Source organism: Nomascus leucogenys, unplaced genomic scaffold, assembly GCF_006542625.1.
Source record: "Nomascus leucogenys isolate Asia unplaced genomic scaffold, Asia_NLE_v1 001204F_48365_qpd_obj, whole genome shotgun sequence".
Classification (NCBI taxonomy): Eukaryota; Metazoa; Chordata; class Mammalia; order Primates; family Hylobatidae; genus Nomascus; species Nomascus leucogenys.
Window position 1 is genome coordinate 1 of NW_022097392.1, and position 23,452 is coordinate 23,452.

Here is a 23,452-nt window from a genome sequence, read left to right on the forward strand (position 1 = left end):
AGCAATATGTGAAGGTACACATTACCTCTTAAACCTCACAATAGCCTTAAGAGTTAGGTTAAGTTATTATCCTAATTTTTTAAGTGGGGAAACTGACTCACAGAGAGATTCAGTACATTTTCCAAAAATGACAGAGCTAAGAAGCGAAAGAATCAGGATTTAAAATCTGGCAGTGTGGCTCTACAATCTGCTTTGAACTCTAACATAATATGTACAAAGCCTGAAGCAACTTCTCAGTACTGTATTTAAGAGGGCATAGCAATGTAAGTCTTCCTAAATCAATAATTTATAAACGAAACAGCTTAAAAGACTTCCAAGTTTCAATCTTACGATATTTATCATACAAATTAATATACCTAAACTCATCTATATAAATTATGTGCTGTAGTAAGAAGAAAAAGAGCAAAGATAAGAAGAGAAAAAGAGAAGAAGATGAAGCAACCCAGCTTGATATTGTTGGTGAGTCACTTTTCAGTGCTCTCTTCTGAAAAAAGTTAATGTTTCTTGAGATCTCATTAAAAATATTTCCTAGTTAGAAATTTATGATATATTCATATTCGTCTTAAAGTGCTTAAATATTACCTACAGTTATAAATTCCATTTATTCTTTAGCACAGTAGATGCTACTGATGCCTTTACTTCATTATCAGGAGAGAAAAATTATAACTCTCTGACTTAGTAGGCACCATTAGACTGCTTAATAGCAGGAGATTCTGATACATAATTTTAAAGTCTTACTGTAAATATTATTCAACCAAATATATTTTACAAGTTATTTTGTTTGCACATGTATGCATTTTAATTGTAGAAGTCAGTTGTCTCTTTCTTTTTTTTTATTTTTTTCATTTTTTATTAATTTTTTTTGCACACAAAGCAATAAACATTTTCTAAAAATACATATAAACAAAAAGATGCGTATCAAACATATTAGGAAGATTGCACATGGGAAGACGGGGAATAGAAATGGAGGGTGGGAATTAAAGAAAATAAATGAGAGAGGGACTTTGTATGGATCAATGATAGTAACTCAATCCTCTATTTGACAAAGAAGAAGGAGAAGGAAGAGGAAGAAAAAGCAAGTGGGATAAAGGATCAGAAAGGGAGGAAAATAGAAAAAATTGGAGTATGACTCCAGGGTAGACCTGTTTTGTTGTTGCTGGGTTGGTTGTTGGTTTGTCTGTTGTATTTTTCATATGTTTCGCCATGTTGGCCAGGCTGGTCTCGAACTCCTAGCCTCAAGTGATTAACCTGCCTCGGCCTCCCAGAGTGCTGGGACTACAGGCGTGAGCCAGTACATCCAGCCCCCACATTGCATCTGGCCTCCGTGGTAGACCTCCCAGACAGGGTGGCCGGGCAGAGGTGCTCCCCACATCCCAGATGGGGCGGCTGGGCAGAGACGCTCCTCACTTCCCAGATGGGGCGGCCGGGCAGAGGCGCTCCTCACTTCCCAAACGGGGTGGCCAGGCAGAGGCCCTCCTCACATCCCAGATGATGGGCAGCCGGGCAGAGGCGCTCCTCACTTCCCAGACGGGGCGGCCAGGCAGAGGGGCTCCTCAATTCCCAGACGGTGCGGCTGGGCATAGGCGCTCCTCACTTCCCAGATGATGGGCGGCTGGCAGCGGTCTCCTCACTTCCCAGATGGGTGGCTGGGCAGAGACTCTCCTCACTTCTTCCCAGACTGGGTGGCCGGGCAGAGGTGCCCCTCACTTCTAACCAGGCGGGGCGGCCGGGCAGAGGCGCTCCTCACTTCTTCCCAGATGGGGCGGCCGGGCAGAGGTGCTCTTCACTTCCCAGATGGGGCGGCCAGGCAGAGGCCTCCTCACTTCCTAGATGGGGCGGCCGGCAGAGGTGCTCCTCACATCCCAGAAGATGGGTGGCCGGGCAGAGGTGCTCCTCACTTCCCAGACGGGGTGGCCGGGCAGAGGCACTCCTCACTTCTTCCCAGATGGGGCGGCCGGGCAGAGGTGCTCCTCACATCCCAGATGATGGGCGGCTGGGCAGAGGCGCTCCTCACCTCCCAGACGGGGCAGCCGGGCAGAGGCGCTCCTCACATCCCAGCCTATGGTGGCCAGGCGGAGACGCTCCCCACCTCCCAGACGGGGTAGCAGCACGACAGAGGCTGCAATCTCAGCACCCTGGGAGGCCAAGGCAGGCGGCTGGGAGGTGGAGGCTGCAGCGAGCCAAGACCACGCCACCGCACTCCAGCCTGGGTAACACCGAGCACCGAGTGAGCGAGACTCCATCTGCAGTCCCAGCACCTCGGGAGGCCAAGGCGGGCAGACCACTCGAGGTCAGGAGCTGGAGACCAGCCTGGCCAACCTGGCGAAACCGCGCCTCCAGTCAAAGGACAAAAACCAGGCAGGGGTGGTGGCATGCGCCTGCAATCCCAGGCAGCCCGCAGGGCGAGGCAGGATAATGATGGGAGCTGGAGGCAGGGAGTCTGCAGCGCACGGACTATACTCCAGCCCGGGCAACAGAGAGAAGAAAGAAGAAAGAAGAGAGAGAGAGAAAGAAAGAGAGAGAGAGAAAGAAAGAAGAGAGAGAGAGAAAGAAAGGTCAGTTGTCTCTTAAAGGAAGTATCTTCACAGGAAAAATCATTATTTTGTGAACCCTGAAATGAATGAAAATCTTAAATACAACATCAGTGTAGCCTGTAAATGATACTAGAAATAAACTGACCTAAACACACTTAACCAGCCTATTTTCCGTTTAGTTCTTTCAATACATTTTTTTTTCTCTTTTAAAACTTGGCAAGTTGCATTTTGAATCTTCATAAATTATGGTAACTTAAAAAATATATAAAATATGGAATGATATAAAGCTAATGTTCTGGAAGAATCATTGCTTTCAAAATGGCAAATCAACAATTCTAAAGTTAGGGTAGATATCTAGGGTAGATATGTAGATGTGGAATTGCTGTGTCAAAGGATAGGTGAATGTTTAACCAAATAAGAAACTGCTAAAAATTTTCTAAAGTGGTTGTGCCATTTTACCCTCCCACCAAGAATGAGTTAGTGCTCCAGTTACATCCTTGCCAAGAGTTGATGGTGTTATCAGTCTCTTCTCCCAGTCTGAGTTTTACCTTTTCAGTTTCTTAATGGTGGTTTTTGGATGAGCAGCTTTTTTTTTTTTTTTTTTTTTGAGGCAGAGTCTCACTCTGTCTCCCAGGCTGGAGTGCAGTGGGGCGATCTTGATTCACTGCAAGCTCCACCTCCCAGGTTCACGCCATTCTCCTGCCTCAGCCTCCCGAGTAGCTGGGAGTGCAGGTGCCCGCCACCACGCCTGGCTAATTTTTTGTGTTTTCAGTAGCAACGGGGTTTCACCGTGTTAGCCAGGATGGTCAGAAGCTTTTAATTTTTATAAAGCTTAATTTATTTTTTTCTTTTATGGTTACTGCCTTATCTCTTTGATCTAAGAGATCTTTGCTTACCCCAAAGTCAGGAAAATATTCTACATTGTCTTTCAGAGGCATCATAGTTTTAGTTTTTATATTAAATCTGTCATTCATCTCAAATTTTGGCATGATGTTGTGAGTTCTGTTTCAAGATTTAATTTTTTTTTTGACATCTTGATAGCCAGTTGTGCCAGCACCACTGGTGTTTCCTTTTTCCATTAATCCACTTTGGTATGTTCATAATAAATCAATTAACTTTCTATGTATTGGTCTATTTCTGGACTCTGTTTTATCGATACGTTTGTCTGTTTTTCTGTTGGCATATTTCTCTTGATTGCTATAATTTCATGAAGTCTTGAGATCAGGTAGTGTGAGTCCTTCAACTTTGTACTTATTAACTATTAATTTATTAATTTCTACAGTGAAGCTTGTTGGATTTTCTCAAGAACTGTATTGAGTCCAGATCATCTGGGGGAGAATCAACATCTTAATATCGTGTCTCAATATTTCATAATTTTCAATGTAGCAGTCTTGCATGCCTGTTTAAACATTTATTCTTAAGTATTTTATAATTTTACACTACTGTCAATAGAATCTTTGTATTTGATTTCCCAGTTGTTTGCTGTCAGTACGTAGATATGCAATTGATTTTTGTGTAGTGACTTTGTAGTCTGATAAGTCTGTTTCACTTATTCCTTCTAGTGATTTGCTTATATAGAAAACTAAGAAATTTGCAATTGTGTTTCCTGTGACTATCATTTTACTTCTTTCTTTCTAATCCTTGTGTCTTGTATTTCTTTTTATTGGTTTATTATACTGTCCAGGACTTCCATAGTGTTGAACAGAAGTCATGAGAATGGGCATAATTGCATTGTTCCCAAGCTTAGGCAGAAAGCTTTCAGTAGTCCACCATATGGTATGATGTCTGTAGAATCTGCAGAGAAAACCTTTATCAAAATGAGGACATTCCCTTTAAACTTTGTTTCTTGGGAGTTTTTATTTTAGTGGTGTTTAATGCTGTCAGATGCCTTTTTCTGTATCCGTTAAGATGATTATACAGCTTTCTTCATTCTGCCAATGAATTACGTTGGTTTCATTTTCAACTTTTAAAATAACTTTATATCCCTTAGATAAACCCCACTTAGTTGTGGTGCGTTGTCCTTTGGGATATTGCTAGATTTGATTTCTAGGTGTTTGTGTTTTTTTTTTTTTTAGGTTTCTATATTGGTGTTGATGGAACATATTGGACTTTTGTATCCTTTTCTTGTAATGTCTTTATTTGATTTTGGTGTCAAGGTGATATTGCGTGTCATAAAATTAGATGGAAAGTGCTGTCTCCTTTCCTATTTTTGGAAATAGCTGTGTGAGATGGGTATGATTTGTTCCTTACATGTTTGATAGAATTCACCAGTGAAGTCAACTGAACCTAGAGGGTTTTGTTTGGTTTGGTTTTAGATTTTTTGTGGGAAAATTAAAATTTTTTAAGAGATATTTTCAGATTTTTTGTGTGTGTCAATTTTGGTAATTTGTGTCGTTTAAGAAAATTTCATTTCATCTAAGTTGTTGGATTTATTGGAATAAAATTGTTCAGAATGTTCCTTTCTTTAATATGCTTTTAATATCCGTAGAATCTAATCTGTATTGCAGTCTCTTCATATTGGTAATTTGTGTTTTTGCTGTTATTTCCTGGATCAGTCAGTCTAGCTGGAGGTTTCTCAATTCTTTATAAGATCCAGAATCTAATCTGTATTGCAGTCTCTTCATATTGGTAATTTGTGTTTTTGCTGCTTTTTCCTGGATCAGTCAGTCTAGCTGGAGGTTTGTCAATTCTTTATAAGATCATTTATTTTAGATCGTTAATGATCTTTTAGTACAGGTGTATTCAATCTTTTAGCTTCCCTGGGCCACAGTGGAAGGAGAAGTATTGTCTTGGGCCACACAGAAAATACACTAACGATAAGCTGATGAGCCAAAAAAAAAAAGCAAAAAAATCTCATAATGTTTCAAGAAAGTTTATGAATTTTTGTTGGGCTGTATTCACAGCTGGCCCGGGCCACATGCAGCTATCAGGTTGGACAAGCCTGTTTCAGTATTACTTATTTTCTCTATTTTCATTTTCTATTTTATTTATTTTCAGTCTTTTTTTTCCTCCCTTTAACTTACCTTAAGTTCACTTTGCTCTTGTTTTATAGCTTCTTAAGAAGAGAGTTAGATCTCTTCATTCCACTTTAGTTCCAGTTATAGTCAACACATTTTGTTTTCATTTTCATTCCATTCAAAATATTATCTAGTTTTCCTTGTGATTTTTCTTTCTGTGGACACGTGAGTTATTTAGAAGTGTATTGTTTATAATTTCTACTACATAGAGATATTATAGGTATGTTTTTTGTGCTGATTTCTAATTCATTTATAGTATAGTTGGAGAACATACTTTCTTAGTGAATTTCCATGTACACTTGAAAAGAATGTGTATTCTGCAGATGTTGATTCAGGGTTTTTGTTTTTTTTGGAGATGGAGTCTCGCTGTTGCCCAACAGGCTGGAGTGCAGTGGTGCAATCTCAGGTCACTGCAACCTCTGCCTCCTAGGTTCAACTGAATCTCCTGCCTCAGCCTCCGGAGTAACTGGAATTACAGGCACCTGCCACCACACCCGGCTAATTTTTAAAATATTTTTAGTAGAGTCAAGGTTTCACCATGTTGGCCAAGCTGGTCTCAAACTCCTGACCTCAAGTAATCCGCCCGCCTCAATCTCCCAAATTGGTGGGATTCCAGGCGTGAGCCATGGTGCCCAGCCAGTTCAGTGTTCCTTAGATGTCTGTTAGGTCAACAGGTAGAGCTTGTGACTGTGCATATCTTCTGTGTCCTTACTGATTTTTTACTAATCCTACACTGTATTGAGAGTTATATTAAAATCTCCAGCTGTAATTCTAAATCTGTCTACTTGAGCAGTTTTTGCTTAAAGTATTTTGAAGCTCTCATAAGATGTGTAGACATTTAGGATTGTTAAGTCTTCCTTATAAATTCAGTCTTTCATTTTCATAACACTTTAACCTTATTTCTGTTAAATGTCTTGATGCCTAGTTAAATTATTTGACCACCCTTTTGCTCCTGTCAAGCCTGGGCCTTTGTTAGTTTGTGCTTATTTATTAGGGTTTTGCCTGTAGACTTTGACAGTGACTCTTACTCTAGGGAAGGTTCATCCTCATGGGCCTCAGCCACATGTTCCGGGTCTACTTGGTGAGTTCTCTCCACTCTGCTGTGTCCCAAATTTGTGTGATCTCTGGCATCTCCGGTCAGCCCTCAGAAGTGCCAGCCACTCTGCAGAGGCCTTGTGGAGCCTGCCTACTGCATGCACTCCCCCCAACCCTTGGCCCCAGACCTGCAGAGAACTTTTGTATACTCTTTTGAGGCCTCACCTGTGTGTAGTTCCCTCTCCTCTCTAAACTCCCAACATATTAGCACTGCAAGACTCTCAGCTTAGTGACATTGCCTCATTTCTGGAGGTCTCTACCTCTCTCCGTGTGGTCAAGAAACTGCCATTGCGCAGAAAACAGAAGTGTGTGTGAGATCTGCCTCCTGTGTTTTCCTGTTCTGAAATATCACAGTCCTGTTCTGCCTGTGTTCCAATCCCCAAAAACAGTTTCCTCAAATATTGTATCCAGTTTCAGTTTTCCGGTTGGTCATGGTGGGAGGGCAAGTCCATCTTGGCTGGAAGAGGGAGTCCTTCTGCGTCTTTTTCTCTTTGTCCTTCCACCTTCTTTTGCATTGTGGATTTTCTAAACTTGCCATATAAGTAAGCATGTGCCTATTTGTGAAGGGAAAGAAAAAAAACCTTTTAATTTTTTAAAGCTGTTCTGTTGGTTCCTCACAAGGATCTGAAGGGATTGGTAAATAGGATGAAAGAAATTCTGTCTTTCACATGGAGAAAACCAAGTGTGACATTAATAAACACGAGCATGTCTGTAAGCAAAGAGTCTCACTGAGCTCTGCTAGATTCAGAAGCAGTTGGACTTATAACATCATAGTTTGCAAAACACATATATTTTATTTACCCAGGAACTAAAGCTAAGTAAGCTATGGGTTAATAGAAGGTCTGTGAAGGGTACTTAGACTACAGTAAGATTGGGGAAGAAAATTCCATTTCCAAATCTAAGATATATCATTCCTTTGTGCCAAGCACATAATGAAGGTAGAGATATAAGGGGGCCCTTAGCACGGAAGCACTGGGTTAGTCAGAAGGTGAGGTGAGCTGTCACACAGCCTTGATGCTAGAATGAGGGTGCCCTGGCAGTATCTTATCAGCCATGACACTGGTGCATCGGGTTTTTTTTTTTTTTTTGAGACAGGCTCTTGCTTTGTTGCTCAGGCTGGAGTGCAGTGACGTGATCATGGCTCAGTGCACCCTCGACCTCGTGGGCTCAAGCAATCCTCTCACCTCAGACTCCCGAGTAGCTGGGAGCACAGGTTCCTACCACCATACCCAGCTAATTTCTTAATTTTTTTGTAGAGATGGGGATCTTCTTTTGTTGCCTAGGCTGATTTTGAACTCCTGGGCTTAATTGATTCTCCTGCTTCCGCCTCTCAAAGTGCTGGGATTACAGGCATGCCAGACATATGTAAACATTCTAAACTATGTGAAAATATGTGAAAAGCTTTGTCATGCATTGTGAGACAACACAGCAGGAATATTTGACCATCTGCCTAAGGTTTAAAAGGAAATAACTTTAAGCATGTGTCTAAATAGCAAGTAATATTTTAGAGCGGATTCTCTTAAATTCAGCTTGGGGATCTGCAACATATACACAGCTTGAGCTGTAACCTGACGTAGAAACAGGCAACTTCAGTGCCCGTGTTCTTAGGATCCACTGCTTTTTCACAGCTAAAACCCCAGAGTGGCACCGTTAAGTATTATGTTATGTTACCTTAGTCGTTAAACATATAAGCATACCTCCAAAGGCTGAATGGAGGCCACTTGCAGAAAATAGGCAGAATGCTCACATTTAATTCTTGATGATACTATATTTAGCTTTCTTATTCTTTGAAATCTCATTGAGAAAAAATACTGGCATCTGCCCAAAGTAATTTCTTTTTCAGTTGACAATATTATAAGTAATGTTATTGTATCATTTCCCTACTTGGACAGAGTGTGAAAATTTTGAGGAGCTTGTCTGCCAGAAATTTCTTCTTCATTTGCAAAACATTAATGAGATATTATATTGAAATGATTTTATTTAATATTAAGTGTACTTGGTGAACGTGGCATAGAACATACAAAATAAAACTAATTTAAAATCATTAACTATTACATTTATAAGAAAGACTTGCTGATCATAACACTGTTCATAATGATTCTGAATAAAGCATTATTTATTTTCCTGAAAACGATTGTGGCTATAACTCAAGCATCTAAATTGCCATTAGTTTTATTGCTTTTTAATTGTCTTTAGCTGAAATTTTAATTTTGATTTTCTATTTCTCCATTGGTTTTGTGTGTGTGTGGAGGTAAAATATACAGAATATAGAATTTGCCAGTTTTTCTATTTTTAAGTGTACACTTCAGTGGCATTTAAATACATGCACCGTTTTACCTTCCCACCAGCATTGCACAGGGTTTCAGTTTCTCCACATCCTGCCCAACATTTGTTTTTCTGGTTTTCTTGGTTTCTGTTGTTTGTTTGTTTTGATAATAGCTATTCGAATGGGTGTGAAGTGGTATTGCATTTTGGTTTGGATTTACATTTCCCTAGTGACTAGTGGTGTTGAGTGTCTTTTCAAGTGCTTATTGGCCATTTGTATATCATCTTTGGAGCAATGTTTGTGTACGTCCTTTGCCCAGTTTTGAATTGTGGTATTTGTCTTTTTGGAGTCCTCTATATAGTCTGGATATTAATTCCTTATACTGTATGTAGTTTACAAATATTTTCTCCATTCTCTGGGTTGCCTTTTACTATGTTGACGGCAGTCCTCGATGCAAAAAAGTTTTTAATTCTGATAAAGTCCAGTTTGTCTATGTTTTCTTTTGTTGCCTGTGCCTTTGATGTTCTATACAAGAAATCACTGCCGAATTCATTCTCATGAAGCTTTTCCCATTTTCTTCTAAAAGTTTTCTAACTTTAGCTCTTACATTTAGGTCTTTGGTCTATTTTAAGTTACTTTTTGTATTTCGTGTTAGGTAAGGGTCTACCTTCATTTCAGCTAAAATTTTATATATTTTTAAATTTATTATTGAAAGCATGAAATGTTTAGTTGAATAGAAAATTTTATGCAGTGGAATTAACTGAATCTTTAAAACCTTTTTATTATGGAAATATCCAAACTATTCCATACATAGAGGAATATAATGAGTCCCCCATGTACCCAGGCCCCAGCATTAATTATCAATATTTTGCCAATCTCCTTTGATTTACACACACACCCACACACACATTTTTTCCTAGAAAATTTTAAGTAAAATCACAGATACTATGTCATTTTACCCATAAGTACATAAATGTACATTTCTTAATGTGATATATCTTTCTGTCATCACCTGTTTTCTTATTTTTATACATTATATTATGTCATTATCAGACCTTGTAAAATTAGCAAGAATTCCTTAATATGTCGTATCCAGTTAATGATTGACTCATTTCTACTCTAGCTAAAGTACAATTTAGGAGGAGGTTTGAGGACATTTTTTAACATTAAGATACAAACTTTTATAACAACTGCTTAAATAATTGTTCCTAGAGTCTAACATTTCTATTGGCAAATTGGGATTTAGTATACATAGACGTAGATTCTGCTCATTTTACTTTCAATCTAAAATCATAGTTAAGATTACTGGCCAGGAGCGGTGGCTCACACCTGTAATCCCACACTTTGGGAGGCAGAGGCGGGTGGATCACGAGGTCAGGAGTTTGAGACCAGCCTGGCCAATGTGGTGAAACCCCGTCTCTACTAAAAATACAAAAAAAATTATTCAGGCATGGTGGCAGGCTCCTGTAACCCCAGCTACTTGGGAAGCTGAGGCAGAGAATTGTTTGAACCCAGGAGGCGGAGGTCGCAGTGAGCCAAGATCACATCACTGCACTCCAGCCTGGGTGACAGAGCGAGTCTCTGTCTCAAAAAAGAAAAAAAGATTGCTATGCTAGAAAGTCTTCCTATAGAGGCATTTTAAAGAAACATTATGATAGGCATTGCCTCTGGAAAGCAGGCATGAATAGATGGCTGGGGTCCATCATGAGAGAGACCGTTCTCTATATATCACTTTGTACCTTCACATGTTGCCTTTTGTTTTGTTTTGGTCCTTTTTTGAGACAGGAACCTGCTGTGTCACTCAGGCTAGAGTGCAGTGGCGTGATCATAGCTCACTATAACCTTGAACTCCTGGGCTCAAGTGATCCTCTTTCCCCAGCTCCCCGAGTAGCTGGGATTACAGGCATGCACCCCCATGCGTGGATGTATGTTGCTATTTTGTGTTTTAAAAACCTAATCCTGACTGTGCTGGTAGTCGCATGAATCTGTGCACATACATGCAAACAAGTACATGTAAAACTGGTGAAATCTGAATAAAGTTCGTGGATTATATCAATGTCAGTTTCCTGATTCTGACAGTGTATGATACTTATGGAAGATGTCATCATTGAGACAAAGTGAGTAAAGGATATGTGAGATCTTTGTATTATTTCTTACAACTGCAAAATAAAAAGGTTTTAAAACTAAGTTATATTAACAAAAAAAGAACTCTGTGTCAAAACTAAAATATAAAGTTGAAATATTGATTTTATTTTTTAGGAATCTGGTGGACAGTAAAAAACTTTCGTGAAATTTCAGGAACCATAGCCATTGAAATGGATGAGGGAACCTATATACATGCACTCGACAATGGTCTTTTTACCCTGGGAGCTCCACACAAAGAAGGTTTGTGTCTGGAAGGGAAGAGACTGCCACAAGCGTAGATTTTAGGACATTCATTCACTTAGGCCAAACTCTAACTAGTCTCAAACATTTTCCAAAGGAATGGAAGCATTGCATTTGACTCTTCCATTTTTTTTAATTCCTTAATATTTACCAGCCATTGGCAAGTCCCTCTTTCTAATATAAGCATTTGAAAACATTCCGTATAGTTCCAGAAGAGTATCTTTGGAAATCAAAACAAGATTAATAATTAAAATAGTAAGTGGAAAGAAAAAAGAAAACCTATTTCAGTCAAAATGTTTGAATTTCTTTTTTATTCAGACCTATTGCCAAAACTAACCTGGGTGCATTTAACAATTTGAAGTTTCCTCATTTTCTTTAGCCCATTAGAGGAAGCACTAATGAGATACGAAGTAATTAGAAGATAAAAAGCAGTATCATTTGGTCAGCAAAGCCATCCCTTGAATAAATGAAAGCATTTAGCTTTTTAAATAAGTGCTTATTTATGATTGTATTTTAAAACATAAAGAGAAGCTATCTCAAAAGTTATTAAATAAGCATTATATCACCCTGTCTTACTCAGTATATAAAATTAGCACTGTAGTTAACAGAAGATAAAATACATCTTGATTCCAAAGATACAGTATTTCAACGACATCAGTATATCTGAATATTCTTACATTTAATTGCAGAAGAAAATAGCCACATTTTTTAAAGCAAAATAATGTCTTTATGTTTATAGCAAAAGTCAAATTTATTTTCAAGTGTTTTTTCTCCAATAGTTGATGAGGGCCCTAGTCCTCCAGAGCAGTTTGCAGCTGTCAAATGATCTGATTCCAGGTGAGCTTATGTTGTAATATAATTAGTAACCAGTTATTTTAAAAATTTAATTATATCATTAAAAATTTTAGTATCTGTCTTAAGCCCACAGGGTAATTTTGATATAAAAAACAAAATAGCTTTTTTGAAAAATAGATTTTGTGGTCTACTTTTAGTGGGTTTCCTATCAATATATAATGCTAGGCTGGAATAAAAAATATGTAAGTTAAAAAGTGAAGATTAATAATTTCACACGCTGAATAAGATAGATTAAAAAATAAATCAAATAGTACAAAACCTGGTTCACTGTTGCTATGATATTTAAACTCACTGTTTGGAAGTCCAAAGGCAAACAGGAAGACTAAAAAAAGGAATATTGTTGAAACCAGCAGAGAATGTTACAGAATCATAACGACCAAAAGAATATTTTTACTCACTATTTTTACAGTCATTTTATAAAGTAGCCTTTCTTATTCTCACCTTGTGCAAAAGTATAGAATGATTCTTTGGGTAGAAGATACTGAAAATGAATTTACATATTTTAGTAATTGGTTACATCAATATGATAATGATTTCTGTTATATAATCATTAACATATAAAGGAGTAAAAGTCAATTCTGGCATCCCAGGAGATTCTCAGTAAGGTAAAAGATTAGAAATCATAATTTTAAAAAATCACATTTAGATGATTATTTCTGTACTTTCTTTGAAAGTCTGATAAGTATGGTGAAAGACAAAGAATAAAAGCAGAGGAAGAAAAAATTCAATAGTTTTAAACTGCTTTACAATTATAAACAAAAAAGGATTATAAAGAAAATTAACTGACAAATGAGGAAAATATTTGCAACAATCTTAATAGGCAGTGAGTTCTTACTCTGCATATGTATCTTATATAGAATTCATAGCACTGAAGACCCCAGTAGAAAAATTGAGATCAGATCTCAATAGAAAAATGGACAAGGGACATTACCAGATAATCTAAAAACTAAAAAGGAAAGGAAAAGAAAAACAATTGTTATTCTAGTTGACTACTAAAATGCAAATTTATAGGATACTGTTTTTCATATCAGGTTTTCAAGTATTTTTTTAAAGTCATAATGTTTAAAAAATCCGTGACACAAAGCATATTCTGTTAATTTGAGGTAAGAATGTAAATGGAAGCAGCATTTTCTGGAAAACAGTTTGATGACATAAGAACTTTATACTCTTCGATCCAATTATTTCTAGGAATATTTTCTAAGGATAAAGAAGTTTTATGTACAGAATAGATGTACATAGAACTATTTATAATAAGAGAAAAAGTTTTAGTAATTTATTATTGAAGTTTATAACTAAGGAGGTATAATTGAAGAATGATGAATTTCGAAAATATTTGTTATGTAATATATAAGGTACAATGTTTATATTAAAAAAGCACAATATAAAACTAAATTTAAAACTGCACTGTCCAACATGGCAGCAACTAGTCACAAGTAGCTTTTTTTTTTTTAAGGCACAGAGTCTCACTGTGTCACCCAGGCTGGAGTGCAGTGGTGCGACCATATCTCACTATAACCTCAAATTTCTGGGCTCAAGCAATCCTCCTGCATCAGCTTCCCAAGTAGCTGGTATTACAGGTGCACGCCACCATGCCCAGCTAATTTTTTAAATTTTTTGTAGAGAAGGGGTCTCACTGTGTTGTCCAGGCTGATCTTGAACTTCTTGCCTCAAGCAATTCTCCCATTGGCTTCCCAAAGCACAGAGATTACAGGAGTGAGTCACCACTGAGTTACATGCAGCTTTTGAACACTTGGAATATGTCCAGTCTGAAATTTTAGATATGTACACACCCACACACATACACATGTCCTGTTTTGATGTTCTATAATTAATTTTCTCTCATTTTTTAACTTTTATCTATCTTATTAATGTACAGAATCACCCTGAAATCTGGCTATGGACAATATCTTGGTATAAATTCAGATGAACTTGTTGTTGGGCGTTCAGATGCAATTGGACCAAGAGAACAGTGGGAAAGAGTCTTTCAAAATGTAAGTGCTGTTATTGTTTATAAAAACTTCCTGTCAGTTTAACAGAAAGTCTGTAATAATCATAATGTATTTAAAAAAAAAGTAGGATGCAATAGTATAATACATTAAATTGGAATAAATCAATAAGAACATAGAGCCTTAAAGAGATCTCAAAATACAGTGCAACAAAAATAGCGTTAGTACTTTTGCCCACAATTATTTCTGTGTACCCTTATTGCCTAGATATGGATCTCATTTCCATTAAAGAACCAGTCAATTTTAGATCTCAGAGTAGGAAAACAGAATAGTCCCTAAGTATCTTTTTTGTAACAGAAATCATGGATGCTTTCTGAAGCATTCGAGACTGTCAGCGAACAGTGGAGCTTGCTAAGACCAAGTTGCGACAATTTGTGCATAAAATAAATAATAATAGTTCATTGAAGTAAATTATCTCTAAAAGACTTTCAGTTCATAAGCTTAAAATAGTGTACAAAAAGATAGTTTTAATTTAAGAAGAAAAAAGATAATATACTAATTCTTAATTTTAGTAAGTAGACAGTTGTATATGGATGTTTTGTTAAATCTTTGTTGATACAGAATACGTAATTTCCTTTTTCTCTTGTGTGAGAAGTAAAGATTGAACAAAAATATGTGCTAAACAGTCTTTAAAAAGTAGATAACTATATCAAAAACAGTAAGGACCAGTGGGCACCATGCAGAACAAGCAAATAGAAGATAAGCTCAGCCTGAGTAGCAGCTTTGGTAGTCTACACTAATGAACTGAAAATAGGAACTCAGCAGTGTTTTCTAAGACGACAGATTAAACAAACATCCCCCCAGAAAGAGGTCATCACTTAGACTGATTTCCTCATCCTCTAGGGTAAAATCTTAAGTCAGTGACTTGAAAACTATTTTGACCCAACCCATTGAGAAATGTATTTTTACATTGCAGCCCAGCACACACACATGTATAACTGAAGCAAGAGTTGTGCTTAACAATACCTATCCCTGTGTTATGCATCTTGATATTTCTTATTCTCTTTTACCCCTTCCTCTGTGTGTCTGTGTGTATTCCTTCCCCCACCCCCCATACCGTTCAGGAAACACTACATTGAAACACTACATTGATTTCATGACCCGCTAATGTGTTGCAACTCCTTTGAGATGATCCTACTAGTTATGATGAGATACTTGTAATAAAAGTTACACCAGTAGAAAAGGCCAATATATCCTAAGGCCTTAGATGATGACTTAGGTAGTACTAATAATACAACACTTTAGGAAAGTTCATTTCATTTTATTTTTAGGAAGGACACTAAGTTTCAAAAATTTAAATTTAAATGAAAGAGGGTCTTAAAACTCTATTGCAAAAAGGACTCAGCTGAATAATCTGTGGCACAGGTTTAAATCGTCTTGGACCACCCTGCCATGTTCCTGGGCTCATCAGGAGCCATCCAGATGAGAGACCACCCAGCCCTTGTGACCTTGACTAAGAAATTAAATCCATGTTATCAGCACTTTTTTAACTGGATGTGATATAAGGTTAACATATTTTGTAATCATTGTATTTATAAATATTTTGTCTAAATGTTATGGTATTCCAAGTTTTCCAAAAGAATCAACCAAATACAAGTTATAAACATTATATTTGTTAAGGGAGTTAAGCTAACCAAATTTATAACCCAGATTTAGATACACAAGAAAATCAGTCTTTAATGTTTTGTTTAATAGAAAGCAGTGTAATATATCAAACATTAAAAAACTAAAAAGTTTATGAATATTTTTACACACAAAAGTCCCTCAGACATTGATTCTTAAATTCAAAACACCAAAGGCATTGTATATACCTTTTCATGTTTTCTAATTCTGAAGAAAATAAATTTTGCTTAAAATGCTAATATTTGAATAAAGTCCTACTAGGTAGATACACTACAAATGTTTGTTGTGGTAATCTTTGAATAGTAAAATGATAGGTGATTTTGGTTTCCTTTTCTATATGTTGTTGTATTATATTTTTCAGGTTTTTCTCTAAGTTCTTTTCTTTGATTTTTAAATCAGGGAGGAAAAATTAATCCAGTCTAAACACTTAATATTTCTTCTACAAGAAGTATCCTCATGGCTATTTTGTTATTTTGTTTCACTTAGGGGAAAATGGCTTTACTGGCCTCAAATAGCTGCTTTATTAGATGCAATGAAGCAGGAGACATAGAAGCAAAAAGTAAAACAGCAGGAGAAGAAATGATCAAGGTAATGATATTTTACACAGATAACTCCATTCACACATGCGATGTGACTGTATCTCTTTAAAAATGTTAAATGGTCATTTACTGTCACTTTAAAGATTTAGTTAATAGGTTTTTGTAATGTGATGTTTCAAATAGACTCATTTTTAATTATAAATCCCATAGTTGATGGCTCGTTTATACAATGTGGTAGAGAAATGAGTGCATCTAGGAGCTACCTTGCCATTATCTCCATGGATTAGTATCTTTTTCTGGTAGTTCCACATGCTGTTTTTAGGCTTTCATGTTCTTGTTTTCTTGCTTGTATTTTAAAATCTAATTTTTAAAATAGGTAACATGTACACGTGGTCCAACATTTTCAAATAAAAGCATGTGAAGACATACGCCTGCCATGCATCTTACCTGTGTCCCAGCTCCTGTTCCTCTTTCCCTTTCTTTTTATAGCCTCCTAAAATTTCTTTATAAACATATGAATATATTTATAATTTTCAACTGTTTTACACTAAAGGTAGCCTCCTCTATAGTCTTCTAGACTTTGATTTTTCTTAAAATCATATCTTGGAGAGTTTTCTACTATTAGTTTAAATGTAGAAAGTTTTTTTCTTTTTCTTGCTTTTCCTCTCTTTCTTAACAGCCACATAATATTCCATTTTAGGGATGTACCTTTATTTAGTCTCTTATAGATGGAAATTTAGGCCGTTGCCAGTCTTTTGCTCTTATAAACAGTGCTGCAGTTCATAACATTGAATATGCATCAATTTGTAGATGTGCGGGTGGACCTGAAGATAAATTTCCACAAGGAGAATTACCAGGTCAGGGGTATATGCATTTGTATTTATGTAATGCTTGAGCTTCTGTGATGATAGTCACTTTATGAAACATAAAAAATCATAGCAGAACTTCTGGGGCCTTAGCCCTCACATTTTAAAAATATTTTTATTAATAGTACCAGACTTCTTTGCATTAGGAGAAACATTAATCACATAAAACATGATTTTTATTTTATTTTTAAAATTTGTGTGTGTCACTAAGCTGGAAATAAAAGTTCCTTATTCCAGGCTAAATTCCCTCATCTGTAGTCAGATGCGTTATCCATTGCACCACTGGCCTGTGCCCTCCCTAATCCTACTCTTTGTTTTACATCATTGTAAAAGTTACACAGACATGTTCATATCAAGATGAAATTCTAAATAATACTGTTAATATCACCTAGATAAATCAAGTAGTTAATTGAAATTTGATGAAAACATTTAAGGCTTTTTTAGACTCATGAAAGCCACTGATCTTTAATTATAAACATATACCAAGATATGTCTGAAGAATAAATACCCCCTTATTGACACATGTTTTTTCTGTTTCTTGGCATTCTGTCCCAGTACTGAGCATCCTGGACCTTGCTTTGTCTGTCTCTGTTGGGAATCACAGGTTGCATCCAGTCTGACCCAGATTTGCTCTGTAAGGCATTGTGGGGGCCGGAGTGGAAGGCTCTAAGAGGGGGGCAAATGCCTTTTCTAAAATGCCTTTCATTCTTATTAGAGCATAAAAATTTATGTTACATTTTTCTCTACTACCAGTGCAATTTAAAAGCATCTATCAAATCTCTGTATGTTCTTCATATTAGATTTCCGGTCATATGTTTGATTTTCTTTCAGAATAGTCTTGATTTCAGATAATTTCAAATCTAAAGCTCAAACAATTTCAATCTAAAATGTACGTATTTTCTTGGAGAAGTGAAATGTTATATTTTTTCATTGCATGCATCCGGCACATGCGTTGTAGTCTTGAATTTCCATAATGCCCCTGTGAGGTGGATGTGAGCTCAGCCTTACAGACAGGAAGACAGCCTCTGACCCTCCTTACATCCTCATGGTTTTTGTCAGTCAGTTCATGGAAATCACGGTGATTTCAAGGTGTGGTAAGACAGGATGTGTACCCAGGCCCAGCTGACTCCAGAGGCCAATCTCAGTATTTCATAGTACGTTGCTTCTCCGGAAACAGGTCATTGGGGAAATGCAGATGGGTTTGTGACTTACATTTAATTTTATTTATATTTTATTGTATCACGTTTAAATTATTTTGCATCTGGATATCATCACAAAAGTGTTATTGAAGGCAACAATTGCAAATATATGTGCAGTGCTTTGCACTTATACAAAGATACAAAGATACTTACACAAAGATTGCGTTTTTCGCTATTTAAAGCAATTTTCAGATGAAATACAAAGTTTTCTGGGTCTCTTTGGCTAGTCAAGTACCTGGAAGCTCTGAACAGTGATTATTTAGGACTCTTTTCCCTTACCATTTAATTGCAGGCTCTCCTAATCTCTGTCAGCCCTTCACCTTTATGACCTTGCCTTATCTGCCAGAACACAGCTCCCTCTTATTAAAGGTAGCCTTGTGTTACCTCTGTCAGCCCTTCACCTTTATGACCAGAACACAGATCCCTCTTACTAAAGGTAGCATTGTGTTACCTCTGTCAGCCCTTCACCTTTATGACCAGAACACAGATCTGTCTTACTAAAGGTAGCATTGTGTTACCTCTGTCAGCCCTTCACCTTTATGACCAGAACACAGATCCCTCTTACTAAAGGTAGCATTGTGTTACCTCTGTCAGCCCTTCACCTTTATGACCAGAACACAGATCCCTCTTACTAAAGGTAGCTTTGTGTTACCTCTGTCAGCCCTTCGCCTTTATGACCAGAACACAGATCCCTCTTACTAAAGGTAGCATTGTGTTACAGACCCTAGCAGGGAATGTTTTCAGGTCTGGGACCCCTCTAATCAAAACTGTCACAAAGATGTCATTGGCACAAACACGTTATTTATCATCACTTTCTAAGCAGCCCTGGAACTGGACTCTGGCCACAGAGATCCCTTAGGAGACATGAGTCCTTACCATTGCCAATTGCCTGTTCTGTGGGTGATCCTAATTGTTGAATGCAGATCAATTAACTTATGACGTGATAATAAACATCTATCCAAACTTAGGAGGATATAAGAAGCTAGTAAAAGAGGTGGGTTCCAATTAATTAAAAACAAGTTGTGTAATGTTAAAAGTTTTAATACTTTGGTAATAGTCTCTGCAACGTAAAATAGCTATTAAGCTTTCAGTCTGATCAAATGAACACTTGTCTACTAGGGATAATTTGATCCTAGTGTATTCACTTGGAGGATAAAAGTAAATTAGTTAATGATTGTTTTATTGCCTAGCAGGCTCTGATGTGTAAAATGTTTCTGAAATAATTTTGTCTGTAGTGTTTCTGACACAAGGGCTTCGGAGGAAGTATGTGATAGCACTTACTCATATAGATTATATGTATGAAGTAAAAACACATAGCCAGAACCTTTTTCTGAATATAGTTGCTCAGTTAATTTTTTCTTCTGCATAAGAAATCATCTTGAATGTTCTTATGTGATACGTAAAGTGGGGAAGATGGAAGATAAACATATAACCCATTGGATTCTCTTTTCCAATATCTAGATTAGATCCTGTGTTGAAAGAGAAACCAAGAAAAAAGATGACATTCCAGAAGAAGACAAAGGAAATGTAAAACAATATGAAATCAATTATGTGTATGTATTGTTTTCCTTTTAGACCTACAGATTTGACAGTGAAGTGCTTCTCAAAGTGCTTTCAAAATAAATTACCTAATTAGCTGGGGATGGTGGGACATGCCTATAGGCCCAGCTACTTGGGAGGCTGAGACAGGAGGATTGAGCCCAGGAGTTCAAGGCTGCAGTGAGCTCTGATCACCACCGCATTCCAGCCTGGGTGGCAGAGCAAGACCCTGTCTGAAAAAATAAAACTGACAAGAAGATACAACACAATGTGGCCTCTAAGACAGAGCACTGAGTTAAATGCTTTTCTTTTCTTGAGGCTTCAGTTTTCCTAATCGTCCTACCGGCTCTCAAAGCTAGTCACTCGGGTTAGTCAATCTCTCTATTCATTCATAGAATGGGTGTGATGCCAGTCAAAGGCTGTGCTATGGCCAAGACACAGGGGACTCCAGCCAGTATGCCCTAATGGAAGTGGGGCCTTGTGCTACCCAGCCAATGAGTGGCCCTCCTCGTGAGAGGTCACGAAGGTCATCTTTGTTGAAGGGCTCCAGCTTGTTAAAAAAAAATACATTTAGACCTTTTTTTTTCCTCCCCCAAGACGGAGTCTTGCTCTGTCCCCCAGACTGGAGGGCAGTGGCGTGATCTTGGCTCATCGCAACCTCTGCCTCCCAGGTTCATGTGATTCTCCTGCCTCAGCCTCCCGAGTAGCTGGGACTACAGGCGCACGCCACTACGCTTGGCTAATTTTTGTACTTTTGGTAGAGAAGGGGTTTCACCATGTTGGCCAGGCTGTTCTTGAACTCCTGACCTCGAGTGATGCGCCTGCCTTCACCTCCTAAAGTGCTGAGGTTGCAGGCATGAGCCACTGTGCCTGGCCTACAATTAGACTTTTTTAATAAGTGAAAAATCAACAGTATTTATAAATTTAATAGTAAATATGCATAATCAGAGTTTGAGGTATTTTTCAATGAGGACATTTTCTTTGCAGAAAGAAATTTCAGGGCTTCCAAGACCACAAACTTAAAATAAGTAAAGAAGACAGTGAAATTCTTAAAAAGGCTCGGAAAGATGGATTTTTGCATGAGATGCTTCTGGACAGGTAGCTATTTATTTACTTATTTCCACTATTTTCAGTAGCCAATAGAAATGGCATGTAGAAAACCTACATTCTCTTAAATTACTGTAGTTTTAACATTTTTATCTTTATTTCTAATTTATGAGTGTGGCAATATTACCTAGAGAGGACATCATATCTTTGGGAAAAGACTGTCAAGAAAGAATATCTAAAGTTATAACCGATTCAAAGTATATACTTTAAGAAACTCAGATTTGACTGTATCTACTTCATAAATTTATCATTATCTTTTTATAACTATTAAAACCAGAGTTAGAAAGAAGCAGTTTGACTAATATAAAAATTATGTGGATTCTGTTAGAGTAGTTCAGGTTCCTTAAAATAAGCATAGATCAACTAAAAAACTAAGTATAAAAGCTAAACAAGTGAAATTGAAGCAGTTTTATTGTAAGATTTGGAAGAGTGCAGGGTGTTTATCATATCACATTGTTAATATTTATTACTCTTCCTAGGTAGATAAGTAATGTCCTAGATTTACGACATAGAAAAACAGGTAGAGATGTTTAGCTGTGGGTGTACAATTATAAATCAATTAAGTGCCAGATTTTGATAATCACCAGCCGCTCATTCAAGTCCTATGTTGCAAAGTTACACTTTTTTCTTTGTTTGTTTTTGTTTTTGTTTTTTGTTTTTTTGTTGTTTTTTTTTTTGAGATGGAGTCTCGCTCTGTCACCCAGGCTGGAGTGCAGTGGCGCGATCTCGGCTCACTGCAAGCTCCGCCTCCTGGGTTCACGCCATTCTCCTGCCTCAGCCTCTCCCAGTAGCTGGGACTACAGGCGCCCGCCAACACGCCCGGCTAATTTTTTGTTTTGTTTTGTATTTTTAGTAGAGACTGGGTTTCACCCTGGTCTCGATCTCCTGACCTCGTGATCTGCCCGCCTCGGCCTCCCAAAGTGCTGGGATTACAAGCGTGAGCCACCGCGTCCGGCTGCAAAGTTACTCTTACCTTTTTTTTTTTTACATTACTTGATAAAGACAATGTTTAATTACATATTTCCTGTTAACTAGCTGGTAGAGTTCATACTTAAAGTCAGTAAATAATGTTAAGAATTTTTTCCAGCTGAGCAAATGAATATGTATCTAGTTGTAAGAAATCAAGAAGAGGATATAAAATATAATCAGGATGTGACCTCTAAAACGGAATAAGCTCTATGTCTTCTAACTTTTATCACTTGTAATAATACAGCATTCTCACCCTGTTAAATGGAAATTTAGAGCACGTTTAAATTCTGGAATAATTAAAATTGCTATTTGGATTGAACAAGCCCTTAGGCAACATTTATTGAATATTAGGAAATCACTTTTATAAGTTTAGAAACCATTTTTTATAGAAACCAAATTTAAAAGTATACATATTTTAATATAAGCGTTGTGGTAATAACCAAAATTGAACACAGTTTTAAAGCTTTTTATATTTAGTAGCAGTTGAATATATATGGCATGTTTTACATAGATTAATTTTATTATTTTTCTTTGTTTAAACAGGAGAGCCAAATTGAAAGCCGACAGATACTGCAAGTGACTGGGATTTTTGTTTCTGCCTTATCTTTTCGTGTTTTTTTCTGTGTTTGGTTTTTTGTCCTCATGATAGTTGGCTGAGAATGATGGTTTCCAGCTTCATCCATGTCCCTACAAACGACATGAACTCATCCATTTTTATGGCTACATAGTTTTCCATGGTGCATATGTGCCATATTTTCTTAATCCAGTCTATCATTGATGGACACTTGGGTTGGTTCCAAGTCTTTGCTATTGTGACTAGTGCTGCAATAAACATATGTGTGCATGTGTGTTTATAGCTGCATGATTTATAATCCTTAGGGTATATACCCAGTAATGCGATGGCTGGGTCAAATGGTATTTCTAGTTCTAGATCCCTGAGGAATCACACACTGACTTCCACAATTGTTGAACTAGTTTACAGTCCCACCAACAGTGTAAAAGTGTTCCTATTTCTCCACATCCTCTCCAGCACCTCTTGTTTCCTGACTTTTTCATGACCACCATTCTAACTGGTGTGAGATGGTATCTCACTGTGGTTTTGATTTGCATTTCTCTGATGGCCAGTGATGATGAGCATTTTTTCATGTGTCTGTTGGCTGCATAAATGTCTTCTTTTGAGAAGTGTCTGTTCATATCCTTTGCCCACTTTTTGACAGGGTCGTTTGTTTCTTGCAAATTTGTTTGAGTTCATTGTAGATTCTGGATATTAGCCCTTTGTCAGATGAGTAGATTGCAAAAATTTTCTCCCATTCAGTAAGATGCCCGTTCATTCTGATGGCAGTTTATTTTGCTGTGCAGATGCTCTTTAGTTTAATTAGATCCTATTTGTCAATTTTGGCTTTTGTTGCCATTGCTTTTGGTGTTCTAGACATGAAGTCCTTGCCCATGCCT

General features: G+C 37.3%; 1 pseudogene; it reads left to right on the top strand.

Moving 5' to 3' along the window:
• Window positions 1-31: 31 nt before the first annotated feature.
• Window positions 32-22,623, top strand: LOC100604322 (annotated as a pseudogene).
• Window positions 22,624-23,452: the final 829 nt, after the last annotated feature.